Source organism: Salvelinus namaycush, chromosome 22, assembly GCF_016432855.1.
Source record: "Salvelinus namaycush isolate Seneca chromosome 22, SaNama_1.0, whole genome shotgun sequence".
Classification (NCBI taxonomy): Eukaryota; Metazoa; Chordata; class Actinopteri; order Salmoniformes; family Salmonidae; genus Salvelinus; species Salvelinus namaycush.
Window position 1 is genome coordinate 29,094,047 of NC_052328.1, and position 18,134 is coordinate 29,112,180.

An 18,134-nucleotide genomic window follows, 5' to 3' on the forward strand; every position below is an offset into this window, starting at 1 on the left:
CATTTAGATTTCACATCCAGGTTAAGTCCTTTTTCCTTACAGAGAGGGTAGAGGTACTCCAATGCTTCTTCTAATGTGGGCATCATTGAGGATTGCTCCATTGTTATGTCTGTCTGAGTGAAGACGCTTTCTGTCTGGACATGTTGAAGATAGATCACATCCAGATGAGCCTCATCCTTTGTGCATATTTCATTAGGTCCATTTTCAGGGCCAAGGAGTGCAGTCTCATCCGCACACCGTGTTAAAACTGTCTCAGTAAAGAGGCTTTCAGTCTTCACATGCGGAGGAGATATCAGGTCCACAACCTTTATACAGGTGTCAAAGGGTGTTAGATTTTTTGAGACGCCGTTATGCAAATTGGACCCTGCCCATAGAAGAGAGGTGTTACTTGCTTTCATTGTCTTTGGATCAGGAAATTCAAACACTTCTGCTAACCATCCAGGTTGTGTCCTCTTATAATTCTTTTTCATGTCTTTTAGTTTTAACATAATCCGGCTGCCAAAATCAAATTGTAATTCACTACCAACACCAAGATCAAAGTTGTATTCTAGAATATCATAGATAACATGCCGGTGAGCTCTTTTAATCTCTTTAGCATATTCAGACACCTCAACCATTACACCATTTGTCAGTAAATGACGATCAAGTTTCTGTTTCGCTCCAGATCCAACATTGAAAACTACACCCATTTCCTTGCACTTCTTGTATGGAGCTTTCCAATACGTTCCAAAATGTCTTGGGGTTTTTCTTGAGTAACTGACACGACACTGCCGTATATACTCATCCTCTACTGTTTTTTGGCATTGAAGTCTTCGTCTTCCATCGCCATTGTAGTCTTCGTCTTCATCAGAAGGAAAGTTGAATGGCTCACAGTAATCAGAAAGAATAGGCCTCGATCTAGTAGATACAGCTAAATTACATCCGCTTTCTGTAGCAGGTGAGGTTAGCACAGAAGGAATGTCAGTACTATATCTTGCTAGATGAACATTTTCAGCAGGCAATGGCAATTCAATATTGGTCTGGGTTTGGTTTACGCTAAACACCTGTGAAGTTGGGTTGATTTGAGCTTCAAATGAACCACATAGGGTGAATGCATTTGCTATGGGAATATCACTGGACGGTGATCCATGCCATGACTCCTCTTTGAGAAAATGCCCTTCAGATGTACTAACGGGATCTTGGGCATTACAGAAATAAACCACTTTGACAGCGTTATTCTCCCCATCACTTGTGCCTGTCTTTTCAGGGAAAAGACGTAAAATCTGCCCTTGACTTGTTGTTTGGGAACTGATGGAAGGTACATGTGAATGCTCTTTTGGTAAACCCACATAGGAACATGAAGACCATGGGACAGTTGGGGATATTCCCATGTCATTCTCCTCAAGCTTTACATCAATCTCAGAAGGAAAATAACTGTCTGATAAATTGTTGGTAGTTTGGATCACTGTATAGTCATGTTCATATGTTGAATTGGTTTTGGTTTCCAGATAACTTGTTTCTGTGTTTCCTGACACTGGAGAATGTGGGTAATCTATGCAGGCATTAATTGAATCAGACCAAATGGTTACTTGGGATCTCTCTGCTTCATCGTCCTCCATCTTAACATCCATTTTGCACCAATAAACTACAAAAACAAACTCGTCAAAAAGCCCTGATGACAATCTCTAAACTGAGAACAGTCGATTGTTAGATATGACAGAACAACTTATTAAAAAAAGGAATATCAACGTCACTTTACGGTACAACCAGTCACCAGCAGCAATTGGTCATTTATTTAATATTGATAAATACTGTAAATTCTTTTTCAGACCCCCCCGGGAATCAGACTCGCTGTCAGACTGGTAAATTATATATTTTTAGCAATTTGCGACTACCCGTGTCTTTCCAATACATACATGGGCTATAAAAATTACCATACAACTGATCTGACCAAGCTAGCCAGTCAACTTCCTAGCTAGCTAGCTGCTAGCCAGCCAACTTCCTAGCTAGCTAACGAGCTAGCTAGCTAGCTAAATGGCAACAAACGCCCAAATCGTATTTGGCGATGTATTTAACGTTAGCTATTTAGATTTAACTTTTTATTGTATTTTGCTAACTAGGTTAATGCGGTTAGCAACTGCTAACCAATCGTTCGCAAGCTAGCTAGTTGTCAGTAACATAACTAGCTAGCGTTAAGTTTGCTACTAGGCTACCTACCTAAGATAACGTACGGTTACCTTTACTGGTGGTGGACTACAGCAAATCCCTTGGCCTGCATTGTGTTTAAAGAAAATCGAGACACAAAAAGTTGACTTCACAGATCTGTTCAGCATTATTTCTTAAAACCGCCTGCTAGCTAGCAGCAGCATGCGTCGGAGTGGAATTTTTAAGTAGCTCTTTAAGTCCCTCGTCAGGTGGTTGTGGCTAGTTGGGGTACAGCTACAGACGAACGTGACGTTATTCTCCCGCCGTGCAATTCGGTTTTGACTAATTTTATATGTAGTCACAGATGATCCGTTATATTGACCAGATACTATAGTGACTAGTAACCGAAAGGTTGCAAGATAGAATCCCCAAGCTGACAAGTTAAAAATCTGTCGTTCTTTTCCCGAACAAGGCAGTTAACCCACTGTTCCTAGGCTGTCATTGTAAATAAATAAAAATTCTTAACTGACTTGCCTAGTTAAATATATATATTTTTTAAATAAATAAGGCTGCAGTATGGTGATCACCACTGACCCAGATATGCCAAGACCCTCAAAATGGGGTCAGTGGTCCAGTAGTCCCTCACAGAGCCCTTCTTCACTAGCCCCATCAGCAGCACCGCGACCTGGAAGGTATATATTTCACTGATGGTATTGTTCACCCATTTTGAGAACTTCCCTTTTATGCCAGCGACAGTCTTTTCTTTCAGTTCATGAGAATACTTGCAAACAAATTATGCACATTTAGTAGGCTAAAGGCATTATGAATTTTGATACATTTGAAAAGAGCCTTGGGGTTTTCTGTAATATGATAACGATAATACCTGTTGGTTTCCTGCACCACACTCTCCACCAATTCCTCAAGGAACAGTTTAAAACACTCTGCCTCTGAGGAGGTAGGCAGGGTGCTTTGTACACCAGACAGGGTGTCATTAAAGTCTATCTCTGATTGTTTGATGTGACAGGATCTCCAGCAGCGGGGAGCGACCTCCTCAACTTCAACCTCTTCTCCCTTACAGCCTACAAGATTGGCAGTAGCACCAGCATCTTGGGAAGGTGAGGGATGCTCATTGCCTGCAAGGTTGGACTGGGCACCCTTGTCACTCTCATACACAGGTTCTTCAGAATTACAAAATATTTATTGTACCTCCTCATCAGTGAGGCGTTTCCTTTTGAAACCGGACATTATCTCTATACTCAAAGGCTATCAGTGTCTGTCAAGAGTTACGATTTTTTGTCATGACTGACTTAGATTCTAGGTATGGTTACTCTGGGTTGCCAGCTTAGACCCCTCCTTCCCAGGAGTTTTATTTTTATTCAGATTATAAACATCTGTGTTTATTGATGAATCACCCATCATAGTAATATTTCCTCCATCATATCCCCTCATGATACCTTCCCCCATTTCTACCCCGATGAATTGAAAACCCCCCACAAATGAAATGACCCCCCCATATACCCCCCTAAAATGGTTTTAAATAAATCTGTCAATCCTGTTTAGCTTTCGCGCTACGTCTAGGCAGTAGACTTGTATTTGGGGTGATGATCTGTGAGGTGATAGCATTTGATTTGCTTTGTGATTCGTCAAAAACTGTAAACGACTTGTCAAGTCATGTGCTCCGGTTCTTGAATACACTGTAGCAAGCACATCGAAGATTTGTAATATGCTGAAAAGTGGTCATACTAAGTTGATATTTTTCGGACAATGGGCGCTGCCAACTTTGACTTTGTTTATTTGCGTCTTATAGTGAATGGCATTCTGGGATAAGGGAGTTTTTAGCTTGTTAAACATAAACAAACATGGCTGCCATCATAAAGAATTTAGCTGCTGTTAGCTTAGCTGAAATGTATCTCTTTTCTAAACAATATTACATTTCTCTCATGTGCTTACTAGAGATGTGGTACATTGTAAACAAGTCTAGCTGTTAGGTCGCTAACTTTATTATTTGCCTGTTATTTAGACTGGTTTATAGAGTTTGGCTGTGGATGTGTTCCGTGATGCTTGGATGAGGAAGTTCACATTTATCTTTTACAATAAAAGGTGAAATTGAAGAAAAATAGCACAAAATATTGTTTAGATGCTTTTAAGACAATAATGCTGTTTAAACGTATGTGTTGCATCATACATTCTGTTGCTCCTGTTCCGAACACATATTTGCGATAGTACGCTGCAGGGACCACTCAACAATGATCACAAATATGTAATGGTATGCGTCTGTCATGGAATTCTAGGAGTGGTGGGTGTAGAGTCAGGCGCAGAGAGCAATACTTCCAATAGATGTGTTTATTTCGCTTGGTCTAGCCAACAAACAGGCAATGACCATAAAACAGGTATGTCTCCAAAAACAAGGAAAATAACATACAACAAATTACGCAGGAGGAATACAACTTCACCACTGACAGTAAGAATAAGCCCGCAAAAAAGCAGACGGGCACTGGAAGTTTAAATAGACCCTTAATGAACCGAAATAAGCAACAGGTGAAAACAATCAAGACAAAACCAACAGAAAAGAAAAAGGGATCGGTGGCAGCTAGTAGGCCGGTGACGACGACCACCGAGCGCCGCCCGAACAGGGAGAGGAGCCACCTTCGGTGGAAGTCGTGACAGCGTCAAAGGGTTAATCTCATATTGATGTCATGGCTTACAAATTCACATCTGGTTACAAGATAGATGATTACTGTTCTACCCCCTAATATTGCCACAGGGATGGATGTTTGGTTTGGGAAGCATGCTGAGAGCAATGCTATGTTCAATGGGTTTCACACAGTGGTGTGAAGTACTTACAGTGGCAAGAAAAATGATGTGAACCCTTTGGAATAAAATGTCATCTGATCTTCATCTAAGTCACAACAATAGACAAACAGTGTGCTAAAACTAATAACACACAAATTATTGTATTTCTCTTGTCTATATTGAATAATACATAATTTAAACATTCACAGTGTAGGTTGGGAAAAGTGTGTGAACCCCTAGGCTAATGACTTCTCCAAAAGATAATTGGAGTCAGGAGTCAACTAACTTCGAGTCGAATCAATGAGAGAAGATTTTAGATTTTGGTTTGAGCTGCCCTGCCCCATAAAAAACACAAGCAAAATTTGGGTTTGCTATTCACAAGAAGCATTGCCTGATGTAAACCATGCCTCGAACAAAATAGATGATAGAAGACCTAAGATGAAGAATTGTTGACTTTCATAAAGCTGGAAAGGGTTACAAAAGTAAGTCAGCCTATAAATTGTCTATAAATGGAGAAATTTCAGCACTGTTGCTACTCTCCCTAGGAGTGGCCGTCCTGCAAAGATGACTGCAAGAGCACCGAGCAGAATGCACAATGAGGTTAAGAAGAATCCTAGAGTGTCAGCTAAAGACTTACAGAAATCTCTGTAAGATGCTAACATCTCTGTTGACAAGTCTACAATTCATAAAATACTAAACAAGAATGGTGTTCATGGGAGGAGAGCATGGAAGAAGCCACTGCTGTCCAACAAAAACATTGCTGCACGTCTGAAGTTCGCAAAAGAGCACCTGGATGTTCCACAGGGCAACTGGCAAAATATCCTATATTGGTTGAGGTTATTGCTGCTGTAACAGTATAACTTTACGTCCGTCCCCTCGCCCATACCCGGGCGCGAACCAGGGACCCTCTGCACACATCAACAACAGTCACCCACGAAGCATCGTTACCCATCGCTCCACAAAAGCCACGGCCCTTGCAGAGCAAGGGGAACCACTACTTCAAGGTCTCAAAGCGAATGACGTCACCGATTAAAACGCTATTAGCGCGCACCACCGCTAACTAGCTAGCCATTTCACATCGGTTACACTGCCAAAGGAGGGTCAACCTGTTATTAAATCCAAGGGTTCACATACTTTTTCCAACCTGCACTGTGAATGTTTACACAGTGTGTTCAATAAAGACATGAACAATTATCATTGTTTGTGTGTTATTAGTTTAAGCAGACTGTTTGTCTATTGTTGTGACTTAGATGAAGATCAGATACAATTTTCTGACCAATTTATGCAGAAATCCTGGTAATTCTAAAGGGTTCACATACTTTGTCTTCCCACTGTAAGTAAACATACTTTAAAGCTCTACTTAAGTTGTTTTGGTGGGGTATCTGTACTTTACTATTTATATTTTTGACAACTTTTACTTCACTACATTCCTAAAGAAAATATTGTACTTTTTACTCCATACATTTTCCCTGACAACCCAAAGTACTCGTTACATTTTGAATCATTAGCAGGACAGGAAAATTGTGAAATTCACACACTTATCCACAGAACACGTGGTTATCCCTACTGCCTATGGTCTGGTGGACTCACTAAACACAAATGCATTGTTTGTAAATAATGTCTGAGTGTTGGAGTGTGCCCCTGGCTAGCCGTAATTTTTTTAAACAAGAAAATGACTACAGAACGAAGCCAACCTCAGCGTGAGCTTTGGTTGCGAATGGTATGAACTTTGAACTCTTATTCACTACAGAACTGATACCTCCTAGCCGTTGACTTAGCAACAGCAGCTGCAAACGTGGGCTAGGAAAGAACAGACAGAGTATCCCGTCTACCACACAACGACGTTACTACAACGCATCCAATTTATCAGCAGAGACATTCTTCAAAGGACAAAGGCCTTCCTTCCATCTACCACCAACCTACCGAAGCGCAGCTCAGAGTAAATATTTATTGCATTTTCCTTTTCCAAATGGGCGGTAATTTAGAATGCATAAGATTCTGTATTTACGATAGACATCGCTTCTCCCTTTGTTCTTCAGTCTTCCCGCTCTTTCACTCAAACCCAGCCCCCTTTTCTTTGTGTAACCAGCTGTCATATCTGTTCCGTCCGCTAGGGACGTTTTCCTTTATGATATAATTTGTAATCAACGTATGATTCATTCTGTGTATATGTAATTCTGTGTGATTAGTTAGGTATTTAGTTAATAAATAATTAAACCCAATTTTGTATTGCTGATTCAACTTGTTAGCCAGGGTTCGTGAAGATAACCAAGAATTTACAACTTTCAGATGAGACTGAAATAAGGTGACGATTAATATTGACTGCTATTGATGTAAAATATTACTAGGTCTTTAAGAGTTTATTCAGAAGTGAACTGCTCTATAAATATTATTTTGTGGTGCCCCAACTTTCTAGTTAATTACATTTACATGATTAGCTCAATCAGGTAATATTAATTACAGAGAAAGGATTTTATAGAATAGCATGTCATATCACTTAATCCGGCATAGCCAAAGACACGACACACTTCATGAATGGAACTCCAAAGATGTGCAGGTGAGGGTCAACAGGTATCAGAGGGAGCAGAGAGCCTCAATGAGACAAGGCAGCTTTTCACAGCTGAAGAGTCATTCCACTGCTCTGCATGACAGCAATCTCTACTGCAGTCCACACTGCCTTCTCCCACCTGGACAAGAGGACCACCTATGTCAGAATGCTGTTAATTGAAAACAGCTCAGAGTTCAACACCATAGTGCCCTCCAAGCTCATCTCTAAGCTAAGGACCCTGGGACTGAACACCTCCCTCTGCAACTGGATCCTGGACCAGTGGGTAAGGGTAGGCAACAACACATCCGCCACACTGACCATCAACACGGGGGCCCATCGGGTGCGTGCTTAGTCCCCTCTTGTACTCCCTGTTCACCCACGACTGTGTGGTAGTGCACAACTCCAATATCATCATTACGTTTACTGATGACACAATGGTGGTATGCCTGATCACCGATGCCGATGAGACGGCCAACAGGGAGGAGGTCAGAGACCTGGCAGTGCGGTGCTAGGGCAACAACCTCTTCCTCAACGTCAACAAGACAAAGGAGCTGGTTGTGGACTACAAGAAACGGAGGACCGAGCTCGCCCCCTTCCACATCGACAGGGCTCTTGTAGAGCAGGTCGAGAGCTTCAAGTTCCTCGGTGTCCACATCACTAAGGAACTGTCATGGTCCACACACATCTACAGTTGTGAAAAGGACACAACACCTCTTCCCCCTCAGGAGGCTGAAAAGATTTGGCACGGGTCCTCAGAGCCTCAAAAAGTTATACTCAAAATCATTACAAAAGCTGCGTACTGGAAACCTGTGACTATTAATGAAGCCAATCAGAGCTTTCAGAATGACCTTCCGTCCTATCAGTGTGCCTGTCTTCAATGGGAGGAGACCAGGCATTTCTAATTAACACTGCTGGTATGAATCACCAACGTCAGTTTCTTTTATATTTCTTTCCCTTTATTTAACAAGGAAATGCCAGTAAAGTGTTGGTCGGAGCTATGATACTACAGGATTGAGAGGGTCTTGTCTAGATTCAATTGATTTTGATATCAGGCAATAAGGAAAATCATGAACATGATAATAATTCATTATTTATCGTTAAAAACAACAATGTTAAGATGTATTAAAGTGAGTTTTCTGGAAATGCACTTGATACGAACAACAGGAACCATTAACAAATACTATCTTCCATTAACAAATACTGTCTTCATTAACAAATACTATCTTCATTAACAAATAGTGTTTTCATTAACAAATACTGTCTCCCATTAACAAATAATGTCTTCATTAACAAATACTGTCTTCATTAACAAATACTGTCTTCCATTGCAGAACATGGAGAAGGTTCTGATCCGTCCCACCGCGTTCAAACCGGTGGTCCCGAAGAACCGCCACTCAGTGCAGTACCTCTCCCCGAGACCAGGGGCAACCTCTCTGAGAGCCAAGGCAGCCTCAACCTCCTCATGCCCCTGTCTATCAACGGGAATAACGGAAATACAGTGGTCAATAACGTGAATACCGTGTTCAATAACGTGGTCAATGGCACGGGGAGCTACGGGAACGTTGTACCTCTGGTCGGCTCGTCCTCTTCCTCAGATAGCAAGAGGAACTCATACAGCGGAGGACGCAACGCTCGCAGCAGCCATTCCTGCTCCATGTCAGACTCTGGCCGTAACTCCCTGTCCAGCCTGCCCACCCACAGCAGCCTGGCCAATAGCGAGGCCTCCGGGTCGGGTTCAGGGTCTGTGGGGTCCGGGGTGGGCCCGGAGCCTGGGAGAACCACCACCACAAACGGAGGGTCGGGGATCAACGGAGGTCACGCCCACTCTACCTCCCACGGTCACTCAAACTCGGACAGCGGGCGGTCGTCGTCCAGTAAGAGCACAGGGTCGCTGAGTGGGCGAGGCCAGCCCCTGTCGGACAGCGGGTCGTGTGGGCGCTCGCCCCCGACCCTGGAGGGTTACGAGGGGGTGGTTAGGGAGCTGCAGGAGAAGTTGAGGGAGAGAGACCTGGAGCTGCAGCAACTCAGAAAGAACCTGGACGAGAACGAGGCCGCCATCTGTCAGGTGAGAGGGGATTTAAGCAGGCCTAAAGTGTTTCCTCGAGGAGCAATATGATTAAAATGTTTGTTTCTGTCATTTCTGCTGGTTCTATTACTAAGCTCAATTATTCCATATATACTGAACGAAAATATAAATGAAACATGCTACAATTTCAATGATACAGTTGATATTTAAATAAATAAATTACGCCCTAATCTATGGATTTCACATGACTGGGCAGGGGCGCAGCCAGGGATTGGCCTGGGAAGGCCTAGGCCCACCCATTTGGGAGCCAGGCCCAGCCAATCAGAATTAGTTTTTCCCACAAAAGGGCTTTATTACAGACAGAAATACTCCTCAGTTTCATTAGCTGTCTGGGTAGCTGGTTTCAGACGATCCCGCAGGTGAAGAAGCCGTATGTGGAGGTCCTGGGCTGGCGTGGTTAAACATGGTCTGCGGTTGTGAGGCCTGTTGGCCGTACTGCCAAATTCACTAAAACGATGTGGGAGGTGGCTTATGAACATTAGATTGTCTGGCAACAGCTCTGGTGGACATTCCTGCAGTCAGCATGCCAATTGCACGCTCCCTCAAAACTTGAGACATCTGTGGCATTGTGTTGTGTGACAAAACTGCATATTTTTGAGTGTTTTTTTATTGTCCCCAGCACAAGGAGCACCTGTGTAATGATCATGTTATTTAATCAGCTTCTTGATATGCCACACCTGTCAGGTGGATGGATTAACTTGGCAAAGGAGAAATGCTCACTAACAGGGATGTAAACAAATGTGTGCACATAATTTGTGAAAGAATAAGCTTTTTGTGCGTATGGAAAATGTCTGGGATCTTTTATTTCAGCTCATGAAACATGGCAACAACACATTACATGTTACATTTATATTTTTGTTCAGTGTATACTTTTGAGCCATACTAGTGCTGGTTCACAGTTTGACCTCTGGATGTGGTAACTGTATGTAACCTCTAAACTGTGACGTCTAACCCCTGACCTCCTGTCCTGTAGGTATACGAGGAGAAGCAGCTTCGCTGTGAGAGAGAGCTGGAAGAGCTGAGACAGAGCTGTTCCTCTAAGATGAAACAGGCTTCACAGAAGCCCCAGAGAGTACAACAGGCCTTACAGCTACAGGTAACAGACAGAGATACTTCAGTCAACTTAGTTTGAGAAGCAGGGCCCTTCTTTGTGTGACAGGTATTGTTGCAAGTTACATAAAAAGCTATTATTATTATTGTTTATTACTGTATGATATGTTACTTCTGTTTCGGTAGCGTCTCTTCATTTTCGGACTGTCAAAATGTCACCCTAACACCGTACCCAAACAGGCCGCGCACGTGCACCATTGTGCGCAAATTGATTTTGTTCCCCACACCAAACGCGATCCCGACACGCAGGTTGAAATATCAAAACAAACTCTGAACCAATTATATTAATTTGGGGACAGGTTGAAAAGCATTAAACATTTATGGTAATTTAGCTAGCTAGCTTGCTGTTGCTAGCTAATTTGTCCTGGGATATAAACGTTGAGTTGCTATCTTACCTGAAATGCACAAGGTCCTCTACTCCGAAAATTAATCCACACATAAAACGGTCAACCGAATCGTTTCTAGTCATCCCTCCTCCTTCCAGGCTTTTTCTTCTTTGGACTTTATATGGCGATTGGCATCTAACTTCCATAGTTACCACGATGACCGACCGAACTCAGTTCATCTTTCAATCACCCACGTGGGCATAACCAATGAGGAGATGGCACGTGGGTATCTGCTTCTATAAACCAATGAGGAGATGGGAGAGGCAGGACTTGCACTCCATTCAGCGTCACAAATAGAACTGACTTCTATATTAGCGCTTGGCAACGCAGACGCTCAATGGTGCACGCGAGCAGTGTGGGTGCAATAATTGAATAACATGTATGTTACAATTTATTTTGCAATGCTCGCAAACGAGACGTGAGCGGCGTGGTCAGCATGTAACTGTCTGTGTCTTTATTTCAGGTGTTCCAACTGTAGCAAGAGAAGAAGAAGCTTCAGGAGGACTTCTCCTCTCTGCTGCAGAACAGGGAAGAGCTGGAGAGGAGGTGTGCCTCTATACAGAGAGAGCAGACCCAGCTGGGACCACGCCTAGAAGAGACCAAGTGGGAGGTGGGTGGGTCAGACGTTAGGGTTGATTCATGTACACCATTTCAAAGTAAGTGATCTCAATATTCACAAAATATTTATTCTCCCTCATTTCCTCCTTCCTTCCCTCCCCAGGTGTGTCAGAAATCAGGTGAGATCTCCTTTTGAAACAGCAACTGAAGGAGTGCCAGTCAGAGCTGAGCCAGAAGGGCGGGGAGCTGGTGGTCCTGAAGTCCCAGTTGAGAGAGGTCATGTCCGATCTCCAGAACAGCCAGGCTACGACCCAGGAGGCTGGGTCGGCCCTACGAACACGCTCCCTGGAGCTGGAGGTCTGCGAGAATGAGCTCCAGCGCAGGAAGAGCGAAGCCGAGCTGCTCCGCGAGAAAGTCGGACGCTTGGAGGAAGAGTTGGCCCGCCTCCGAGATGCCCTGGCCAATCAGGAAGGAGGTTATCTTCCTGGAGGCCAGGCACCAGCCACTAAGGGCCAATGTATGAGCCTGCCCCTCTCCCAGGGGCGTGGGGGTGTGGGGGGTGGAAGGGAGGGCCTCAGCCCCTCTGTGGGGTACCGAGAGGCGGAGGAGGGGAGGCTGGGTTGGGGAGGGGAGAGTGATGAGACCAAGGCTCAGAGGCAGAGTGCTGAAGCTGTGCTGGGACTCAGGCAACAGGTGAGCTCCAACAACAACGATGTTTATACTCTCTTTCAGTCTCATATGAACCCCCAACCCTCACACCATTGCACTAGTTTCTGTGGTTTCTCTATTGGTGTTCAGACAGTAAAACCTGTACTGTAATACATGTTAAAACCACACACTTGAAAAAACAATGACCGACCTTGTTTCAAGAATTTTTTTACCATTTTCATTGCAGAATAGTGCTTGAATAATACTTATACTGCTCTGTTGTGTATTGTTTTAACATTGTGATAGAACAACTTCATATGGATTTTGAAATGATCAAATAACTTCCATTAATCAGTTAATCAACCAATCAATCCATGTGTTGTGTGTCAGGTGGAGAGGCTGAGGGCAGAGCTGATGTACGAGAGGAGGAGCAGTGAGGAGCAGCTGGGCGGATTTGAGGAGAAGAGGAGGGTCTGGCAGCAGGAAAAGGAAAAGGTGATCCGCTACCAGAAGCAGCTGCAGCAGAACTACATCCAGATGTACAGGAGGAACAGAGATCTGGAGAGAGTGATGAGAGAGCTCAGTCTAGAGCTGGAGAACAGAGATGTAGAGGACTACGACATCCACAGCGGCAGCAACGACATCCACTTCGAGGAGATCGCCGCTACTGAGATCTAGAGGGACCATACAAGGGTGTCCTCTCGCCCCAGTGAGATTTAGAGACCAGACAGGGGCGTAGTCTAACCCCAGTGAGATTTAGAGACCAGATAGGGGCGTTGTCTAACCCCAGTGATATTTAGAGACCAGACAGGGCGTAGTCTAACCCCAGTGAGATTTAGAGACCAGACAGGGCGTTGTCTAACCCCAGTGAGATTTAGAGACCAGATAGGGGCGTAGTCTAACCCCAGTGATATTTAGAGACCAGACAGGGCGTAGTCTAACCCCAGTGATATTTAGAGACCAGACAGGGCGTAGTCTAACCCCAGTGAGATTTAGAGACCAGACAGGGCGTTGTCTAACCCCAGTGAGATTTAGAGACCAGACAGGGCGTAGTCTAACCCCAGTGAGATTTAGAGACCAGACAGGGCGTAGTCTAACCCCAGTGATATTTAGAGACCAGACAGGGCGTAGTCTAACCCCAGTGAGATTTAGAGACCAGACAGGGGCGTAGTCTAACCCCAGTGAGATTTAGAGACCAGATAGGGCGTAGTCTAACCCCAGTGAGATTTAGAGACCAGACAGGGCGTAGTCTAACCCCAGTGAGATTTAGAGACCAGACAGGGCGTAGTCTAACCCCAGTGAGATTTAGAGACCAGACAGGGCGTAGTCTAACCCCAGTGAGATTTAGAGACCAGACAGGGCGTAGTCTAACCCCAGTGAGATTTAGAGACCAGATAGGGGCGTTGTCTAACCCCAGTGTCCTCTCGCTCCCATGACAATTAGTACCAGCACCCTGATTTGATCTGATTTCCCCATCACTGCTACTGAGAGGTCTGCGTCCAAAATGGAACCCTATTCGCTATGTAGTGCACTTATTTTGGATAGAGAACAGGTTACCGTTTTAAATTTGCATCCAGACTACAGAGGGTGTACCTGGACTTACTCCCCTAACCACAGTACCAGCACTCTTTACTTCTCTACACTCTTGGGAAAGAATGTGCTATCTAGAACCTAAACGGGTTCTTTGTCTGTTCCCATAGGATAACCCTTTGAATAACTAGTTTTGGTTCCAGATAGAACCCTTTTGGTTCCAGGCAGAACCTCAAACCAAAAAGGGTTCCCCCATGGGGACAGCCGAAGTATACTTTTGGAACCCTTTTTTCTAAGTGTGTATGCTGTCATGGACATTAAGGGAGCATCTCTGTCTCAGGGTTGATTTACTCTACTAGACACTGGGATGCACCCTCCTCTAGGCCCTCACAGGAACAGCTGACTACCTGCAGTCAGAAAGGACTCCATCATTTCGTCATTCGGACTTGAAAGAAGTTTAGGGTGTATCTCAACAGTTTAAAGTGGCTTCCTTTCCAGATTGAGATTCACCCTCAGACCAACACATCCTCATTGCCTTCTCACATGGGTTTGATTTCCCAGCTATAGTACCAGCACTCTATGGGACGTAGACTTTTGACTTGAGAAACAAGCAGGCATCACTCAAACCTTGCTCAAATCAGGGTATTGAAAGCAATGGGAGTCGCAGAAAAAGGGCACAGATCTCAGATCAAGTGAAATCATATCTGTATATAGCACACAGGGGTGACTATCTGACGACCAGCACATAATGATGACATCACAATAAAGATGACATCACCCCTCGACTGTGTTTACGTTTGTCCACAGGACTCAGAGCAAAAGTCCCACTTTTACAATGTGTTCTCATGTTACATATACACTATTCAATGGATCATCAACTGATCTAGACGTAGCAATTTTAAGCTACAGCCTGGTCTTTTCTGAGTTACAGAAACACTGGAGTATTTTAATGGAATGTATAAGGATTCTTGGCACATAGCAAGTGCAACCATTCAGTTATCAACACCGGCTAAGACACAAACTAGGCTACACCAAGAGAATACCTGGGATCATTTTGCACAAAAATTCATAATGCTCTTTTCAGTTCTGGACGTGACTGTTCTGTCTTTCTCATGTAGTTGACCTCTTTGTATGGACACAGAAGAGATAGAAGCATGTAGCAATAAGAGAGAGTGCAGCTTGGGAGATCTCGCTCTCATATCAAAGGAAGAAACAAATCTCTCTCTCTTTCCTGTTAACTAGCACAGATTTTCATATCAAAGGAAAAAACAAACATTTATTGGTTAAAACTAAAGCTGCCCGTCAAAGATATTGATGCTGCATCGGCTGCTGGGACTGTTATGGAGCCTTCTTGGATCCGTGAGGTCAGGGGTCGTGGATCAGGAAGCCTTTGGTGGCACTTTCCCTGATGGTATCACAGTGAAAGCAACAAAACATCAATGCCAAACTGTACTGTAGGCCTCCCTCCCTTGTCCTCTCTCACTGTCACACACTCTGGACTGTGAATACTCTTCCGAGTATTACTAGATCCCCCCTCTCCCCCCCTCACTCAAAAAAGCCAAATAACACTTCCTAGTCTTCCTATCCCTGACTGTGAGACTCCCTCACTGACATGTAGATAATGTGGGTGGCATGATTGCATGTCTTTCCCTGTCTGTCAGAGTCGGTCCAGATAATGTAGGGGTTTGTGCTGGACATTGCATGATAGAGTAGCCTAAGGCATGACACCCCGGTCATTATGGAACTGTTACACTGGTTATGTTATTGCCTTGGGAGCTCCAAGGGGGATGGGACTGAAATCTCTGGTCAACATATTGGCAGCCACTGGGAACCATAGAAATAAACTTACTATAATGTAATTCTATGTCTATGCTGGGAACCATGAATTAATAAGGTGGTCTTCAGTTGTGCTTTCTCATAAGAATGGATTCAACTAGAGGTGTGATCTTTTGTATTACAGAGTAAAACAAAGTATATAAAAAAAGATTCTTAACAGATAAATAAAAATCAATATGATCTATGATGATGATGTGTATATTTTTTATATAGCGCCTGAAGATATTTTGTGGTAACACCGGTACCATTGTGGGTTTAATATACAAAGTATAATAAAGATTTTTATATATCTTTGCAGGACCACACATATCCCAATGAGATGATCAATACGAATTGGAAAATGTCTAGAAAGAGTGGAGTGATCTATTGCATGCATTAAAAATCATTTTTTACATCATATTTTACAAACTCAATAATTTTTTGTTGACCAAGCTGCATTTTGATTCAACTTACTGTAATATAAACGCAACATGCAACAATTTCAAAGATTTTACTGAGTTACCGTTCATAAGGAAATCAGTCAATTGAAATAAATTCATTAGGCCATAATCTATGGATTTCACATGACTGGGCACAGGTGCAGCCATGGGTGGGCCTTGGAGGGCATAGGCCCACCCACTGAGGAGCCAGACCCAGACAATATTTTCCCCACAAAAGAGCTTTATTAATGACATAAATACCCCCCAGACAATCTCACAGGTGAAGAAGCCAGATGTGGAGGTCCTGGGCTGGCGTGGTTACACATGGTCTGCGGTTCTGAGACCGGTTGGACGTACTGCAAAATTCTCCAAAACAACGTGGGAGGTGGATTATGGTAGACAAATGAACATTTAATTATCTGGCAACAGCTCTGGTGGACATTCCTGCAGTCAGCTGCCAATTGCACGCTCCCTCAAAACCTGACACATCTGTGGCATTGTGTTGTGTGACAAAACTGCACATTTTAAAGTGGCCTTTTATTGTCCCCAGCACAAGGTGCACCTGTGTAATAATCCTGTTTAATCAGCTTCTTTTTATGCCATACCTGTAAAGTGGTTGGATTATTTTAGCAAAGGAGAAATGCTCACTAACAGGGATGTAAACAAATTTGAGAGAAATAAGCTTTTTGTGCATATGGAAAATGTGTGATTTTTTGGGGGGGACCAACACTTTACATGTTCCATTTATATTTTTGTTCAGTGTATATACAAAAATTTGGGAAATATCCAGCTTTTAGCCAAGGTTTACATTGGTCAGCACGTTAATGGTCATCATTGTTCAATGAGATTGATCTTTCATTTGGCTGTCATCATCATCATTCATGTCACATATCTTCATAATTTGTTGTGTTTGGCATCTTCAGACTACATGTGTTAACACAAAGCATTTAATCCAAATAATATTTCATGTGTGTTCATCACATAGAAACAGATACCTCCATCATATCCTCTGTAGCATGATTTTAACACAAGTGGAATAAGTAGCACAGGTGTAGTGAACCCTTTTCACATCTCTCACTGTTTTTCAGTATCCCATAATAACCATTTGCTGTGTAAATGTCTAACAACGAACGACATTCTAGTCCTTTACGCAGACAAAATATATATTTCAAATGTAGCCACTGCGTCTAGACCAAAGCAACGCGTTTGTTTATTAGTCTTGTTTGTTTTCTTCCTTAGAGTGCATAAATATACAATTATATATTTGTGTATTTAGTGTTTTGTTTATTAATCTGTGGTGTTTGTAGTCATTCATGTTTATTTTCATGCTGTAAATTTCTTCGACAAAATGACTTTTTATTAAAAGATACACAATGTCCCCATGGTTGTTGGAATTCCCTGTGGTGCATTGGTACACATACATATACATATATATATATATATGTGTGTGTGTGTGTGTGTGTGTGTATATATACAGTGGGGCAAAAAGTATTTAGTCAGCCACCAATTGTGCAAGTTCTCCCACTTAAAAAGATGAGAGAGGCCTGTAATTTTCATCATAGGTACACTTCAACTATGACAGACATAATGAGAAAAAAAATCCAGAAAATCACATTGTAGGATTTTTAAGGAATTTATTTGCAAATTATGGTGGAAAATAAGTATTTGGTCAATAACAAAAGTTTATCTCAATACTTTGTTATATACCCTTTTTTGGCAATGACAGAGGTCAAACGTTTTCTGTAAGTCTTCACAAGGTTTTCACACACTGTTGCTGGTATTTTGGCCCATAATTCAATGCAGATCTCCTCTAGAGCAGTGATGTTTTGGGGCTGTTGCTGGGCAACATGGACTTTCAACTCCCTCCAAAGATTTTCTATGGGGTTGAGATCTGGAGACTGGCTAGGCCACTCCAGGACCTTGAAATGCTTCTTACGAAGCCACTCCTTCGTTGCCCGGGCGGTGTGTTTGGGATCATTGTCATGCTGAAAGACCCAGCCACGTTTCATCTTCAATGCCCTTGCTGATGGAAGGAGGTTTTCACTCAAAATCTCACGATACATGGCCCCATTCATTCTTTCCTTTAAACGGATCAG

The 18,134-nt window shown here is 43.1% G+C and overlaps 1 pseudogene; it reads left to right on the forward strand.

The window, feature by feature from the left end:
• The first annotated feature begins 7,899 nt into the window (after positions 1-7,899).
• Positions 7,900-12,946, forward strand: LOC120017829 (annotated as a pseudogene).
• The last annotated feature ends 5,188 nt before the right edge of the window (positions 12,947-18,134 follow it).